Genomic DNA, 11,230 nt, shown 5'->3' with positions numbered 1-11,230 from the left:
TTCTCCATAACACATATGTAAATATTTATTGTTTACATTTTTTGAAATATCTAATGTCTGTGAAACAAAGTTGGTATTTCAGTTTACTACAAATCGATGTGTGTCAATGTACGTAGTAAACACAATACCATAATACTTTTATCATGGTATTGTTACTACATGTGTGTCTCGGGTATAGGGATGGCAAAAAATTTTTTTTAATCGATTAAATAATCAAATGATTAATTGCAATATATACAAAAATAATTGTAATTAATTGCAATTAATGTAAAAAAATCGATTAATCGATTAATTCCAATGTTTGCAACTTTGCGTAAAAATAAAACCAATAAAATATAGGAGACTACATTCTTATTCCAGACATTCAAATTGTGTTCGTATATACACAAAAACAAAAACGGAAATAAAATTAAAATATCTTATTAAAAATTCATTTGTCTTAGCATAAAGGAAAATATATTCATTGAATATATTCAGAAAATTTAGAAGTCTGTTCAACCAAGTTTGAAGAAAAAGCAATTTCGATAAACTTTTTGTTGTCAAACGATTGCGTTTTTCGGTCGCAGTTGCACCCGCTTTTGAGAAAAGCCGCTCAGCTGGTACTGAGGTACCAAGTAGAGGACAATACTTTTTTGAAAGTCCGTACAGTTTGGGTAAACGGTTTTCATTTCTTCCCAAGCATAAATAGTGTTTCGACTTAGTTCTAATACCTGACAATTCAAATAAAAGCTCAATTCATCTTGTGGAGATGTAAAATCGTTGTCCTTCCTCCTTCTTGTGTGCACTAGAGTGCACAAAATGGTGTCAGTGTCATCATCACATAGGGAAACATTGTCTTTACTCCAAGATTGCAGAGTCTAATTTGTACACATATATTTATATATAACTAGAAGAAATTTAAAATGTAATACCGATTGCTCCGACTTACCACCAATTTGCAGGCTACAGTTGCATGCTTTAATTTTAAATGCTGCAACATATTTGAAGTGTTAATAGAAAATTTTAAATTTTTGCAGCAAAGTTGACATTTAACGTAGTTATTGCTTATTTTATTAAAAAAATGTCCACACTTCGCTTTTAACTGGCGCCATTGCTCTTCAAACAACTGAACGTAAAATGCGTTTGACTTAACTGTAAATGCAGTGTTACCAGACATTCATTTGTTGATATTAAACTACGTTGACATATTAGAATTTACTATGTTTACACCGTTTGCAATTTCGACCCTTGTAGCTAACTTAGATGAACATAAAATGTATTAAATTTCAAAATGCTGTTTGCGATTATTTTGCAATTACTCGAGTAATAGTCGAGTAATTAGAAAAGGTGTTTCGATGCAATTAAATCGTACATTGAATGAAAATAATCGATTAATTTAATCGAATGATTAATCGTTGCCATCCCTACTCGGGTATAAGAGTGGTTAGCGACAAATTAAATAACTTGGCGAGATATTCTACTCCCGTTAAACCTAGGTGTTTTAACATTAAAGAATTTATTCCGTCAGGGCCGATGGCTTTGGAGGACTTGGTCTTCTGATGACCTCCTGAACCTCCCCACCGGCGAAAACAAGTGGCGGTCGTTGTTTCGCATTTTACGCAGCACGTCTTTTAGCCTTGTCAACCGGGGGGTGCAGTATAAATTGTCGGATAAAATAGCTCGCACACCTCTCCGGGTCCGAGGAGGCATGGCTACCGAATTGAATTTCAACCCGGTCGTCATGCCTCCTCGGGTTTGATAGGGATTTGACGGTTGACCAGAGCTTGTTCACACCAGTGGAAAGATTACAAGACTTCAAGTGCTCCACCCATTTCGTCCATTTATAGTTGTTTACCAAATGGTCAGATGGTCTGATGCAAGAGTTAGCATAGGTCGCCAGGTTATGCAGTTTACCAGACCACCGCTAGCAATGGTGATGTCTGGCGTGCTGCTGCAAGTGCTCATAATTCTGGTAGGGGCTTCGTCATTCATTGTGCAGAATGTCGAATCGTCTATCTGTTCTGCCAGCTCCATCCCTCTCCAATCATTTGACAGGCAAGAGTGCCAAAGATCGTTAGCGGTCATTATTGTCATTAAATTTATTTTTTTTACCTAAAATTCCTATAAAAATGCCTAAAACAGTATTTCTCGGTGATATTATTTCAAAAAAGAATAGCAAAAACCCAGTACCCTAGGCAACCCACAGTTACCATATGGTAACGCTAGTTTTTCCCATTTTTTGAAAAAGTTATATAATGAATAGTAAAACGGACTTCATTGTCGTGCTCAGGAGGTGAAAGTACATAAGTGTACTTAATTTCACCAAAATCTGAAACGGAAAAAGTTCTGGGCAGTACCGGGTTAACACTAAATGTAGGGCTAATAAAGAGCTATTAAAAAATCCTACTGTCAAATTAAAAAAAAAAAACATTTTAGTTAATTATTAATTATTAGTTAAAACACTTAACTCTCTTCTGCTTATTCATGTTATTACTTAAGCTGAGCGACAACACAAAAAAAGCGGTTTGAGTAAATGACATTCTCAAATTTTAGCAACTCTCTGAGTATTGAGTTCATTTAATACTTTGCTGTTCTTTATACGTTCGTTTCGTGTGTTTTGTATGTGATTTACACAAGTGGCAGATCGAGCAGCCGAAGACGCTGTCTACTTGTCATCCATGTGCGAAACCCCTGTAAGAAACAGCTGAAGGTCAAATGATCAACAAAACAATAATTAGTGTGTATATGCATGGACAAGAAATAATAATCGCTTTTTTCCAAAAGCAAACTTTGACTATATTAAAAAGGGATATAAATATTTAAATTTTACATGCTAAATATTTTTTTAATTCTAATTATCGTACGAACAGTCAAAAGGTTGACATTGTTCTTGCAGGGAATGTTCCACAACGAATGACACACTTGCGTAAAACATAAAACAACAAAAAAGTTTGCAGTTCTTAATAAGCAACGCACAAAACACTGACGCACGCCAAAAAAAGAATACACGAACAACAATACAATAGTAAACACTCAAGTACACGCGCTACTGGTGATGAGTGTGTCTTGCTTTTTCCTTTGCTGGTCTTGAGTATGATCACCACTTGTCAGTGAAAATTAAAAAGAAAAATGTGTAAAACAAATACAATTAATATGCAATAGCAAGTATACGACTGGCTCAGTAGCTTCTCCACTCATAGTTCTTTGAGTAGATGTTAGCTCACAATGCATGTCTATGAGTGTGAGTGGACACCGCCATCGCTTTTGAAGCAAGTTTACTCTAAGTACGGAAATTAGGCACTCATGCAGTCCTCTGGTACATACATATATGCATAAATGTGTATCTGAATATCCGCAAGACGCCAAACAAGTTTTTAGTGTATACATATTTAATACCTGAGATTCCTATAGGCGCGTACTAATTTTAGTAAGTAATGCAAATTATTTCCCGTATCGCGGGAATTTATAAAAAAATATAATTTTCTATCTGCAAACGCGCAGAGAAATAAAATACGTCATATCGGTACGATTGCCGGAGACAAAATCTATCCTTTATTTTCAAGTTACTAATATTTATACATTTTCTTATTATTTACTTAGGGTTATTACATATTGAAGCTGAGTTGGAAACAAAGAAAGTGTCAATTTACATTAATATCATATTCAGCATTTTTAGGCAGAACGTTAAGTGTTCTGTTTTAATTTTATTATGCCTTCTTGTGAGGTCTACAAATATTGTTTGTATAAGAATGGATTATTCTAATGCGAACGGAAAAAGTATATCGAATTCTTAAATAGGCAAAGATTTTAATTTACGATCCCGCACAAGTACAAAGTGTAAAGATTCAATATTGTTTACAGTTATGTTCAAGTGGCTGTGTGGAGGCTGTCGTTAACTCCCCCCTTCCTAAGATGAATCGTCCCCGATTCACTATTATTTTGAGTTAGTTTATATATTTGATCTAAAAGAGCATTATATGTGACTTCTTGTAGTTGCACATTTTCTATTGGTTTGGGAATTTCGCGAGATTTTTTTAATTTTAATATTATGTAAATTATGAAAAGTATTCCCAAGATTAAAATGATGTACCAAAAATATGAATAGACTTTGATATCCTTATTCCGTTCTGCTAAAATGTTTATATTATCTAATTTTAACAGTTTATTAGTTGTTTCAATATATTCTAAAATTTCAAAATTATTGATATGGTTGTTTTTAAAATAATTCCAGATTTTTGTTTCTATATTTTCATAAGTTTGATTATTAATCACTGTATTATTTTCAAATGTTATTAAATATGTTCCATTTAATGTTTGATTGTCTACAATATTTTTTCCTGAGATTAATATTGCTCCTGGTTTTATTTCTTCTATTTTCAAATTTTTCTCTTTTAATTTTTTACATTTTCCTTGTTTTTTATTTAATATTTAAACATGTACTTTTTTTATTTAATTTGCAATATGTTTTTGTAATTTCAGTTTTACAATTTTGTATATTAAAAAAATTATTATTACAATACGTTATGTTCTGATCAATTATAAGCTTACCATCTAATTGAGCTATGGCTCTTACATCATAGTATTTACATGTTAATTCTATTTTAGGGTATTTGATATAAAGTATAATTATATCTCCTTTTTGTGCTATTTTAAATTTTGAAATGTCCATTAAGTCTGTAATGGTCATTGTACCATGTTGGTAATATGTTATATTTTTTAATTCATCAAAATGTAAAATTGTTGGATTTAAAATTCCTATTTTCCCAAATGTTATTGTATTTATTATATTTTGTAGTTCATGTATAATGTATTGATTTCTTCTTCTTTTGATTTTTCTGGCTGTGTTATCACCTTTAATATTATTTATTGTATCAGTTAATTCTGTTATTACTTTAAAAATTTCTGAATTTGTAGTAAATTGTTTATTGTTATTTATTGTTAGATCATTTAATCTATCATTTATTTTTATGAAATCGTCATGGTCTGGAGTTCCTGCTATCCATTTCCAAAGTGTACCTAATTCATTTATTCCTCTTTTTTGTCTAATATGGTTTTGTTTTAACTGTCCTAATAAAGTTTCAATTAACAATATTTCTGATTCTGTTTCTTGAGTGGTAATTTCTAAATTATCATTATTATCTATTCTATACTTCATATTGTTATAAAAACTTCTTTTTTCCTCTGCTATTATATTTTCAAAGATTGTTAAATTAATGATGTGAAATATATCTCCATATTCTTCATAAATGGAAACGTCTCCATTTTCAATAAGTACGTAGTCCTGTCGGGTATAATCTATGATATCAGCTGTCGTTAAGCCAATTAATAATGTGAAAATTGAAAGGATCATTTTGAAAACCTATAAATAATTATGATTTTATGTTATCTTTATGTATAATTCTATTCCTATTATTTATTATTATCTTATTTCCCAAGTTTTCTTTAACTTGTTGTTTCTTATACCTAGGTTCTAATTTATTTCTTTCTCCTATTATTTTTTCATAAATAATTTGTCCAGGATGATATTGCTTATCTGTCCTATATTTATTATGAGACATTAGCATTTTTTCTTGTGCTTGCTTTAAAGTGGTTGGTAAATTTTCATGGCTTACCTTATTATAAAGTACTCCATTTGGTTTAAATTTCGTTACTGAATGTATTGTTTTATTGTATTGTTGCGCTGCTCTAAGTACTGTTTCTAAATTACTGACAATATTGTATTCTTCTTTTATACATCTGGCTATTTCAATTATAGTTGAATGAACTCTTTCAACTTGTCCATTAGTTGTGCTATGACGTGGATCACAAAAGTAAATTTCAATATTTAACCTTTGCATTAAGGATTTAAATGTTGGTGTGGTAAAGCTTGGTTCATTATCTAAAGTAATTTGTTTTACATCTGTGAAGGTTTGTAGTAATTCTAAAACCTTTTCTTCGATATTTGACTTGTCTTCTATATGCTTCAATATTAAAAATTTTGAATAGGCGTCTACACATGTGATAAATTTTAGTTTTTGTGCGTAAAAAATGTCTAAGTGAAGCTGTTCTCCTTCTTTCTCTGGAATTGGGGCTTTACCTATTGGTATTTTCTTAGGATGGCGATCATATTTATTTTTATTGCATATCATACAATTTCGAATGTATTCTTTCATTCTTTTCCTCATTTCGGGCCAATAATACAATTTCTCTATTTGTTTAAGATTTTCATTATAGCTTCGATGAGCTCTATTATGGGTTTGTTCGATTAATCCGGACTGATCTTCTCTATTAATAATATCCATTGGAAAAAGTTTGGTAAATACAAATTTGTTTTGAAAGGTTTGTTTTAGAGCTTCTTGGATTTCGTGCAAGTCTTCAACAGAGCAGTGAATCGCCGTCACTAACTTTGGTTGAATATATTCTTTCAAAATCGTCATTAAATTTTCTATTGTATCATACTCTATTAAATGCCTTTTATTCCCAAATGTTTCGATTAACTCATGAATCGTGAACCTATTTTTACTTAGTACAATTTGCTGTTTAAACTGATTTAATGGTTTTTGTGTTTCCTTTATTTGATTGTTTTCACTACTCTGTGCTGAGTGTTCTGAATCTTCCGATTCGTTTGTTAAGTGGTTTAATTGAAGACGGGAAAGTGCGTCTGCTACTACATTGGTTTTACCGTGTTGGTATACAAATTTAGGAGAGAATTCTTCTATAATTGCGTGCCATCTTTTCATTTTTGGATTCGGGTTACGGGGTGATAAAGCAAATGTTAATGGTTGATGATCAGTATGTATTTCCAAATTGGTTACACCGTAGAGGTAATTTCGTAGATTTTTTAGTGCCCAAACAATGGCATAAAGCTCCTTCTCATTAGTTGCGTAATTTCTTTCAGTTTTATTAAGAGTTTTTGAGATGAAGGTAATTGGTTTACCTCCTTGTGATAGTACCGCACCCATTGCAAAGTTAGATGCATCGGTAGTTAATACAAATATTTTTGAGTAATCAGGTTGTGTTAATTCCATTTCTGAAGCCAAATGATTCTTTAATTTATTTAATGCAGATATTCCTTCGTCATCTAGAGTTATTTCAAATTTTTTTGATTTATTTTTAGAAATCCTACCATTTTCTCCCGATAGGTATTTTGTCAAAGGTTTGGCTATCGCTGCATAGTCTTTAACAAATTTACGATAATATCCTGCAAGCCCTAAGAAACCCCTTAATTCCCGCAAGTTTCTTGGTATTGGATAATTTAATATTAATTTTATTTTATTTGGGTCTGTTTTGATAACATTTTTAGCTACTACATAACCCAAAAACTCTATTTCTTTCGCGAAAAATTTTGATTTTTCTAATGAAATTTTCATATTAGCATTTTTTAAAATTTCTGTAATTGTTTCCAAATCCTTTAAGTGTTGAGTTATATTTTTTGAAAAAATAATTATATCATCCATATAAACGTGACAAATTTTTCCAATATGTTCTCGCAATATGTCATCCATTGCTCTCTGAAAAATTCTAGGAGCATTTTTTAAACCAAAAGGCATTCTCAAAAATTCATATTTCCCATTATTAACGGAAAAGGCTGTTTTCTCAATATCATTCTTTGACATTAAAATTTGATGAAATCCTGATTCTAGATCGATGCTTGAAAAATATTTTGCTTTGCCTAAATTAGACAATATTACGTTAGTATCCGGAATAGGATAACGATCGGAAATTGTATGCTCATTTAGCTTTTTGTAATCAATTACCATTCTAAGTTTTGGTGTTCCATTCTCATTTGTACCCTTTTTTGGTACCACCCAAATAGGTGAATTATACGGACTTTTACTCGGTCTTATGATATTTTCATTAATCAATTTTTTTATTTCTTCATTAATAAATGAATTTACAGATAAGGGATATGGATATTGTCTGCTCCATATCGGATCCTCATTCTTCATTCTTATTTCCGCTTTTACTTTTGTCATAAAGGGAAAGTTTGTATTAATTCTTGAATGCATGTGAGCAATTTTTTCTTTTATATGTGTTTTAAGATCTCTCAATTCTTCATCTTGATTTTCATTGTTTGAACTTTCGGAATTATTTTCCGAATAATAATTGTCATTATCACCATTCATTTCTGAGCCACTTTCACCCAATATTGAATAGTTATCGTTCATGTTGCCGGTAAATTCATCGGCTGGCGCTTTAGAGAATTTTTCCTCTAAAATAATTTTGTTTAGATAGTTTTCCTTTTCTATATTGTCGGTAAATACATCGACTGGCGTTGTAGAACTTCTTCGTTCCACAATATTTTTTGTATATTTATTATTTTCATTCTGCTGGTATAAATCTTCAGCTGGCGTTTTAGGATCTTTTTGTCCCAAAAAAAATTTTTTTAATATAATATTGCCGGTAATTGTTTCGGCTAGTTTTACGGAATCTTTATGTTCCTTACCTTTTTTATTTATACCAATATTTTTATCGGTTGGTTGAGCGGAAACTTTTTGTTCCTTGACTTTTATATTTTCTCCATTTTTATTTTCAAAATAGATGTTCATACTGTTTGCTTCATTTTTATTATTATTTTTTTCCATATAATTTATTTTCCCATTGGGCACATCGATAAGTGCCTCAATTTTTTTAAGGAAATTGTATCCCAAAAGGAGATCCGATTCTAAACCTTCTATTTCGTAGAAAATTCCTTCGACCCCAAATATGGTTATTATATGACAATACTTTATTATGGAATAGCCGTTCACGGTTTTTATCCGTTTATAAATGGCTAGTTCGTTTTTGTTATTATAAACCCCAGGCTTAATGTAGCAAGAGGTTGCTCCTGTATCGACTAGAGCTTTTAAACTTTTCTTTATTTTTGAGTCGTAGAGTTTTAGATAGGGGAGTTCATCCCCTCCTTGTCTAAAAAATGACTCTCATTCATGTTGTTTATTTTTTGGGTTTTTTCTTGTGGGCGAAAGCTATAATTGCTTTCCCTTGGTCGTTTTATTCCTTGGTTGTTTTTATTTGAAATATACCTGTTTGATTGGTCCATATTGGCTTGATGGCTTGTACTGGCTAATGGTTTTCCAAAATTTTGGTATTTATGGTTATTGCTTTGTTGGGGCTTTTGGTAAGTTTCCCTTCGGTATAATCTAGACATAGATGGATCTATGTCCATTGGTTCTGGTTTTGGCATGTTGTTCCTTTGAGGAAATCGTAAATTATTACTTGGATATAACTGTTTTACTCTTGTCCTTTCATTTGCAAAATTTTGTGCAAATCGAGCTCTCTGATTATTGGACTCTAATTCCTGAGCTTTGGCCAATGCATCTGGCAAATCTTCCGGACAGAGGGAAAATATAATATCTCTTAATGGAGCGTTAAGTCCAGTTATAAAGATTCTAAGAGCCTGGTCTCTATTCTTTTTATTCAATTCTTTTGTTATTGGTGCGGCCCCTCCATAAGTCATAATGGTTTTATTAGTCATCAACGTTAGTTTTTTGTTGACTAAATTATAATATTCAATGACTGTCATTGAGCCTTGTCGTAGAACACTCATTTCCTGTTCTATGATATGTATTGGACGTTTGTCCGAATATGCAAAGTCGAGACGCGCGATTATTGCGTCAAAATTTAACACAGTACCATGGTTGGTTAATGTGTCATTTGCTTCTAGTGTAATTTTGTTACGCATAATCGTAAGGGCTGCGAAGTACTTTCGGCTACCTCTTATATATAGGCTCATAGCGTTATGTGCTGCTTCTCGCCAGCTAACATAAGCGTTTATCCTTCCCGCAAATTCTGGTAAGGATTTTATAACATCCAGTGACTCGTGACACTGAATATTGTCATTTATTATTTCTGTCTGAAAATCTGTTACTCTGTGTGATTCAATTTCAACCTGAGTTTTTAATCTGTCTATTTCTTGCCTTAATGTAATATTACTTTCCGCAATCAGGCGCGTAATTAGATCTACCGTTAATCCTGCCTCATTAGCCATGATTAATTAATATTATTTTTTCTAAAGTTTAGAGAAAGAATTTTATTATTATTTTATATTTGTATAATCTCTTCTAGGAAGAGATGCTCTTCTATTCTGGAGGGTCCTTTTTTGTAGGATTCGCAGAATTGAGCTAAGTTATGAGGGTCTTTTAAATTTGTTATATGGCTGGTCGAGCCTTAATTTATATTTTTACTTATTTTTTATATAATTTTATATCATTGCGGTCTTTTTGATCTCTGTATCATAGCTATAGTTTCAGTTTCTCTCGTATCCCTATTATAATAATCTTCTAATGTGGCGTTTGGCTTTTTCCCTATATAAGAGAACACTTTGTTCATGCAATCTATCTTTTGTTTTTGTTGATAGTAATAATTAAAAACAAAACCTTCTGAATTCTCTTTATTTCCGTAATCGTTTAAATTGTCTACTATTTTGTTTATTAAGTCGTAATTCAGATGATCGGGTAGGGCGTCCGAGTCAGTCATTTCTTTAAAACAAATTTTATATAATTAGTCGTATAGACTTTAAACATTTTTATGATTCTCTGGAGGGTCCCCCCGAAGGTGGTGAATCGCAGAGTTTTTTATTTGTTATAAGCTGGAGGGTCCCCCCGAAGGTGGTGAATCGCAGCTTTATTTTATTTTATTATTGGTTGTACAAACCATAAATTATGTTTTATTTTTTTCTGGGGCACTTTTTCTCTTTGTGATCCCCACCGCAATTTTTGCAGTAGTATAATCTAATATACTTAGGTTTAATTTGGGTGTTCCCCATAAATATATATATATATAATTTTAATGTTATTAATCTTACTGTTTTCTATAAATTTTCCGGAACTTCCCACGTTGTCTTTTCTCCAATGTTGTCCTCTGAGTATAATTGTTTTCTTCAATGTTGTCTTCTGAGTATAATTGTTTTCTCCAATGTTGTCCTGCACTTCTCACGTTGTTTTTAGTGTTTTTTTTTTTTTTTTTTTTTTTTTTTTATCGGTACTTTTTATTTAAAATATATTTTATTTTAACATTAATTATTATTTTTTGTTTACGCGGCACGACCCGTGTTATATTACAGATTTAGTTAGTTTACGTGATATAGCACGTTTTGGTTTTAACTTTTTAATTTTTAATTTTTCTCACTTTTATTGTTATGCTTTTTTTTGCATATTTATTACTTTTCTCACAAGGATTTTATTTTTTCGTTATTTGTCCTTTATAAGGATCTTTTATGTGTGAGTTCAATTTAATGACCACGATCACGTATCCTTTCCTAAGGATATTTTGT

Source organism: Zeugodacus cucurbitae, chromosome 2 (genome assembly GCF_028554725.1).
Source record: "Zeugodacus cucurbitae isolate PBARC_wt_2022May chromosome 2, idZeuCucr1.2, whole genome shotgun sequence".
Classification (NCBI taxonomy): Eukaryota; Metazoa; Arthropoda; class Insecta; order Diptera; family Tephritidae; genus Zeugodacus; species Zeugodacus cucurbitae.
This window is presented reverse-complemented; position numbering follows the sequence as displayed.